This window comes from Epinephelus moara, chromosome 12 (genome assembly GCF_006386435.1).
Source record: "Epinephelus moara isolate mb chromosome 12, YSFRI_EMoa_1.0, whole genome shotgun sequence".
In the NCBI taxonomy this organism is placed as follows: domain Eukaryota; kingdom Metazoa; phylum Chordata; class Actinopteri; order Perciformes; family Serranidae; genus Epinephelus; species Epinephelus moara.
The window spans coordinates 7,764,131-7,771,647 of NC_065517.1; positions in this window are offsets into that span (position 1 = coordinate 7,764,131).

Consider the following 7,517-nt stretch of genomic DNA (forward strand, 5'->3'; position numbering starts at 1 on the left):
GTGCTTGTGGAAAACTGTGCGGGTTGATGCAGGCTTTGTGTTTACATGGCAAGAAACTGGCTTGCTGTTGGTTTGAACTCCACAGCATGCCTCCCACAGTCAGTTTCACCTTCTGCTGAGAAGATGCTGCAGTAATGTCATTAATAAAGGCCTCAGTGGAGAATGTTAGTAACATCACAGCATCGGTACAGCTTCAGAGGCTTTCCAACCCTGAGTAAAAGTCTAGCTGACACACACTTGTGCACGTATTGCTGATATAAAGTGTCTAACAGCAAAACGTGGCTACACAAGGTGTAAGGAAGCTGCTGATGCAGTGAACAATAGGCAATTTATTTTCTTTATTAGCTGCTCTCATCACATCCTACTCATTCTCTCCTAATCCTGAGGGCATCTGGGAGGAACATGTTTATTCCACCGTGACACACAGATGTCTCACCTCTTACTCATGCGGTGCTCTCCAGCATGAGGCAGCAGCACGCTGTCTGCTGAGGTCAGCTGTTCGACATGCAACACATCACAGGCAGGTGTTACACTGAGGTAACAAATACAAATACTATAAGACAAATCAGAAACTTTAAACAGTTCAGCTCTCATAGGATTGTATACGTTTCCTCTAATGTTTGTTTAGTGGGAGTCAATGGGCCTCATGCATGAAGCCATGTATGAACAAATATCCTCTTATTTTTGTTCGTATCCACGATTTGTTCTTATTAGTATCCAGTTATTTCTTGTATTCATCAAACCAAATGAGCGGAACGTTCCAACAAGCATCAAACCTACTCTACTCTTGAACTATACTTCAGCATACTTTCAGCAATAAATGTCATTCATACTTTACATGAGGCGTCACACGCTGAAATTATACGTTTTTCTATATTTAATATGTTGTATGTGCTGAGCCCTGTGCCAGCACTACCATCTAGTGGACATTTTTGGTAGTGTTGATTTTCTTAAGTTCCGTTTTCCTAAAGTTTTACTTTCCATCCTCCATGTTGTTTTTCAGTTTCCAGTGTTCTCTTTACGTCTAAGACTGAAGTAGATATGGCTGTAAGCACAGAGAAAAACATTTGTTTAAATGATTTTTCTGAGAGGAAATAGTTCTGTGACAGGAAAAATTTTGCTACGTTGTCTGATAAATGTACTTTACACATGCTGGTCATTTGCGCCACATTGCCACATTTCCCTGATGCTGTCAGGCGCCATAACACACTGACGCTGCCCGACCACTTATCATGCTGATGTGAATGTACAGCTTCCTTCATCGGTGTCTGACATGGAATTCACTGCATAAGCACTGGTATTTGATGACTTCAGAGTGAGACTGGGTTGAACAAATACAAACAAAAAAATAAACTGACACTTGAACTTTTTTCAAAACTTCAATTCATTTCAGCTCTTTTACTTCAATTTACTCTCCATATCCTTTCAGCACATTCACTTCAGCTGACACTCACACTTCTTTCAGGTTTTGGTCTTGGAGTGGCTGTTGGGCGGCTGTGGCTCAGCTAATCTGAAGACCAGTGGTTTGATTCCCAGTTCCTTCTATCCGAATGTTGAAGTATCCTTGGGCAAGATACTGAGCCCCAAATTGCACCCAGTGGCTGTTCTATGGTGTGTAAGAGTGTGTGAATGGTTACTGAGTAGCAAGTGGTGCCATATACAATAGCCTAGGCCACCAATGTGTGTGAATGAGTGTGTGAATATGACATGAAGTGTGAAAGCACTTTAAGTGGTCAGAAGACTATAAATACACTATAGAAGTGTAGTCTATTGACCATTTTACCATTTACTTAGACTAACTTCAACTCCTCTCAGCACTGTCACCTCAGCCACTTTCAATGTTGTATTTCAGCACTGTCTCCTAGAAAATATGATTATATACAAGTATTTTGAAACAGCAAATGTGTTTTTGAAGGAAACATAATGCCAAGCATTTTTTTTTCAATTAATAGAATGAGTAAAAGTTATGATATGGTATGTAACTGACATACTTAACAAGTCACAAAAAGGTTGACACTGAAAGTATCAGCAAAATGTTCACTGACACAACATATTTCATTTGTTTTCCACCCAAATAGCAATCTTGCAATACACCAGCCACTCTTAGTGACTACACTATTTTTGAATTTGCTACTTTTTAAATAACATTTAACTGAAATCATGATCTTTTCCTAACCTTAACCAAAGTGCTTTTGTTGCCTAAACTTAACCACAGACAGGACTGTGGACGCGAACCCAAGATTCTAATGTCACACTTCGTATGTCTGCCATCCACTCTAACCAACTCCTTGCAAATTCACTGTGGTGCATAAATGTAGTGTTTCATTAACTCAAAGCAACATTGTCTCTGAACATAATCCAGGCAGCGGTTACACTGTCACCACAGCGTAATTATGAATGCAGTTTAATAATACATAAATCTAATTTCTAGGAGACAGGGTTGTGTTTTTCATCTGGCTCTTTAGCTGCCTTCAACACTTTTGCTTCAACTGTCACTTCAGCTTCCGTTAGTGCTTTAAAATCTGCCAATTCATTTATATCAGTGCCTCTGGTTCAACTGATACTTCAACTATTTTCAGTGCGTCAGTACAAAAAGTCCAACATTTTCAGACACTTGAACATTTTCAAATATTTCCATATAAGTTTTTAGGCCTAAGGGAATTTTCCCTTGCCATTTCAAGTTGTGAGGTTTAGAGTCTGAGCCTTGGTAAGTGGGTGGTGGCCCCTCACCCTCTACTCTCCACACAGCCTGTGGAGTGGAAATTCAATTCTGAGTCGTACCTGGTGTCTTCCAGCAGGCTGCACAGAGAGCTTCGACCTTTCTCACTTTCTGCTACAGCCAAATCACAGGAGGGTTCATTCAGACTCTCTTCAGACTACTGATATGCCAGGTCAATAAAAATGAAAAAAAAGAAAAAGAAAAAGGAAAAAAAATCATAAAAAAAATACATTTGTTGAAGCATTTGCTCCCAATTTTACATCAGAAAAGGAGCAGCTGCTCACACTCTCCCTTCCCTCACCCTCATTAGTGCCCCTCTAAATAGACCCACGGTGAAATTATGAATGGAGAATGACGGAGTTCAGTGCTGTTCCAAATAACAAATTAATTCATGATCCCAATTAGCATACTTACACTGTTACTGTAGCTAAAATGCAATGTGTAATTACATAATGCATGCGGCAGAGTAAACAAAGAATTTGATGTTAGAGCGTGGGGCTCTCTGCTCCTCCAACATATTTGACTCTGCAGAGGAGACCTCGTCGAGTTCCTAAATAATCGCCTGCAGCCACTTTGAAGACCGACCAGGGATTCGAGCAGATTAATGGAATCCTAACTGGCACACGGCGCAATTTATAGACCAACATGCAAGATATTATGACCCAAATTTTGTCCATTATTAAAAACTGCAACATCTCTCTCTGCCACTGCTAGCCTATTTATGTCACCCAGTTTCCATGGCTACCATGCCATAGATAAAATCTAAAGCACACACAGGTTTTTCAAGAGCAACATCAACTTTCCCTTCCAAAGAGGGAAGGGGGATGACATTACAACCCTGCATTCATTAATGCACTTGAACAAAGGCAAATTAAAAGATTTATAGAAGGGAGTAAAGCATACACACCCTGAGAGCTTTTGCTAGGATGCCTTGCCAAATGGTTGCAAGTTTAAGGCTCCAGCGCTGCTAATGTATTTTTGAGTAAAATACATTAAACCAGGTTTTGGTTAAGGGTACTAAATCACAATACTTACTAGTGCTGACCAAAATGTCTCTGTAGCCCAGAGTATCACAAAAATCTGTACCGAACCCTGTTCTGGATGATTTGGTCATGGATCAAACAGAATTCATACCCAGTACATATTCTACCTTTACTTTAAGACTTTAATGCTATAGACACAAAAAGGAAAGGAAATTAAGACCTAGTCATTCTTGGGCTCGATGCTGAAAAAGCATTCGACCAGACTGAATGATCGCATTATTTGAGGTCTTGGACATAACTTTCTAGCATGAATCAAACTTCTCTATAAAAACCTAACACCACAAATTCTAACAACCCAGAAACTATCTCCTCTATTTAGACTGTTTAGAGGAACAACACAAGGCTGTCCTCCGTCTGTGTTAATATTTGTGCTAGGGATGCATGATAATATCGACATATCAGCTGTATCAGCCAACATGCTAATAATATCGGTACGTCATCAGAATCGGCCGATATCGGCTTTAAAATGAACAATCAGTATCAGCCAACATGCTTTTTCTTATTTTGCACAATGAATGAATATTACATATACTGAAAAGCATTCTATTTCATGTCTCCATCTGCTAGTGGGCCATCATGAAAAGAGTATTCATGCATAATATGATGTTGATTCCACTACAGAGGGGACTTGATGATCACTAAAATTAGATGGGAAAAAAAGTGGATATATTGATATCGGTATCAGTTATCAGCCAAATAAGTTGTCTATTGGCATATCTGATATGGGCAAAAAAAAAAAAAAAATCCAATATCGTGCATCCCTAATTTGTGCTTGCCATAGAGCCACTTGCCCAGAGTATTCAATTAGACCCCCAATCTATGGCGACGATACCAAAGACATACAAAATATCATTATATGCAGATGATATTCTTCTTTATATAATGAAAGCACAAACTAGTATATCAGCAATTTTGGAAATAATTGATCTATTTGTTACATTTTCAGGATATTAATTGGAATAAAAGCATATTGATGCCAGTCCATTCTATCTCTCCAAAAACCTTAGCAGACAGAAAAATTTACTTATCTTGGGACTCAGATTACAAGATACCACTCCTCTCTTCTGCAGGCCAACCTCCACTCCCTAGTAGATACATTAAAAGGTAAAATTTAATTTAGGAAAACTCCCTGCTTGGCAGAGTGAGCTCCATTAACATGATATTATACCTCAAATATTCTACCTAATTCAAAATATCCCTACTTTCCTGGATCATTTGGTCACACAGTTCCAGAATTAATTGATTATTTTACCAATTCTAGGCTGGAAATCTAAAATTGTAAATTATAAATCTAAAAGTGAAAGTAAAAGTGAGAGCAGCGAGCACACGTTTTATTTAGACAAATTTCTTGTATGGTTTGTTGTGTTTAGAAAACATTTAACACATTACAACTTCCTTAACAAAACCCGGCTATTGTTTGGCAGTGGTATAGGGAAAATTCAAAGGATTACCCAGCCCGACTCTGCACAGAGGAATTTAAAGAAGCAAATCCTAAGCAGTCCTAGAAAATTGCATTGGAGTTTTATTCGTCCTTGTGAAAATAAAAGCTTACATACACAGTAAAACCCCCGCAAATGGATAGTAGCCTTCCTTCCTCGGTGAAACACACACAAACAGACCATCGCCCTCGATTTCCTACCAGCCCACAGCGGGCCAAACACTTTATGTCCTTCTGAGAACAAAAGAGCACAGGACAAAGCTGGCAACAATACACTGTCTTCCTCGTTTCCACCAGTTCAGCGAGGGCAAGCAGGAGCACATGCACAATACCTGGCTGGACAGGGAAGATGACATCATTTCTCCACAATGAAATGACTCATTGTTCCCCATTTAGCTATCAACTTCAAACACAGACAGTAAAATGAAACAGAAGCCTTTGTCAGCAGAATGCTGAGAGAATTTCAACCTGAAATGTAAACCAGAAGCCTGAGCTCAAACAGGTCATATTCAGGGTCCTCCCTATTAAAAGCCATACACGACTTATGTTACTGAATCTATTTTTATTTGAGATAAATCAGCTCAGTTAAAAAGAGCGGCTGTTCACACAAGCAATAAAGTAGGTCAGGCTCTGCCGTATAGCATGACATAATAAGGATTCACTTTGATCCTGGCCACTGATACACTGAAGATGTATGCTTCTTTGTCTGTGGAAAAACAGCTCCAGCTCCACAGCTCTGTGTTCACGATGAAGACTGGATGTTCAGCACCACCTGCTGGCTGAGTGGAGACACTGCGGGAGGGACAGGTGGAGTTTGCACTGCACTGTCTTCCTCATGCAGGTCTTCAGGTTCTCGCAGGTTTTCCAGTCTAATTATCTCCAAGACAATGAGTTGGCTGATTTGCATAGCATGCTGTTTAAGTTTTTTTTTCCGCTCCTCCCTTGATAATTCAAAGTCCCCCTCACTTTCCCACTGTTCTTTTATGTATTACATGTTCACCCCACTTGAGTCTTGGAGACCCTTATGTAATCTAGATATTGTTTTATGACCTGGTTCTGCTTTATATGCTGGGACAAAAACTTTAGTAATTGTCCTCCACATGCAGCTCTACTGTAATCAGCATGGTGTTTTCATCTTTAAGCTTGTAGGTGCAGGTAACTATTTCAAAAGCAAATGGGACACATAACTAACTGGGTACTGTTTTTGGTAAAAAGATAATCTCAGAATGATGAGAGACATCTTGATGGAAAAAAATCTGCTTGTTTTCCTGAATTAACAAAGTTATAATCTTGGTGGTTTAAAAAATAAATAAATAAATAATAATAATAATAAAAAAACATCCAAGATTATTATCTCGTTAATTCAGACGAACAAGAGCAGGTTTTTTTCTATCAAAACTTTGCTCATCATTCTAGGATTATATTTTTAATTAAGCAAAACAGAGCAGAATTTCTTTCCTCGTGAAAACTTCTCACTTTTCTCAGAATTCTGAGATAATAATCTCATGAATCAAGAAAATCGGAGCAGATTTTTTTTCATAACTCTTCTCAGAATTCTACATCAATCATCTTAATTCAAAAAAATGAATTGTTATTCTTTCATCTGAACATTCAAAACAAAATATCTTGTTTTGTCATACTGATGATCCAAAGGCTATCCTTAATTCATTTGCAACAATATAAATCCATGCAGCAGCTCTTCACACTAGAACCAGTGAATGTCTGTTAGTGTTGCTCAGTAAATTGCTACATGGTTTATTGTTTAGTTTGAAGCACAAAAGTGAGACAATTTCTTACGGAACTGGCTGTGTGCACTGGGGGGCGCTATCATGTTGAAACAGGAAGGAACCAAATACAAAATTGGAAGCACACAACTGTCTAAATTTTAGTCTCTCAAACACATTAAAGGGATAGTTCACCTCCAAAATCAAAAATACAAATTTTTCCTCTTACAAGTTTTGGTGTCAGTCGCGGAGTGTTGGAAATATTGGCTGTAGAGATGTCTGTCTTCTCTCCAATAAAAAGATGGCACTCGGCTTGTGGTGCTCAAAGCGCCGAAAAGAAATACACTTGAAAAACTGCCTCATTGTGAGCAGTTTCATGTAGGAACTATTTTCTTTCTACCGAACTACACCCACCAACTCTTATCACCCCGCAGAAGGAAGTGTGCATCTACTACTGGCTCACCTGGCACCACTGAGCTAGCTAATGATACAGCTCAGCCAAGGAGGATGCCATGTTTAAATCTCATGCTGTCACAAACATGAACCTCTCATCCATGAGTAGATGCACGCTTCCTTCTTTGCAGTGAGTGAAA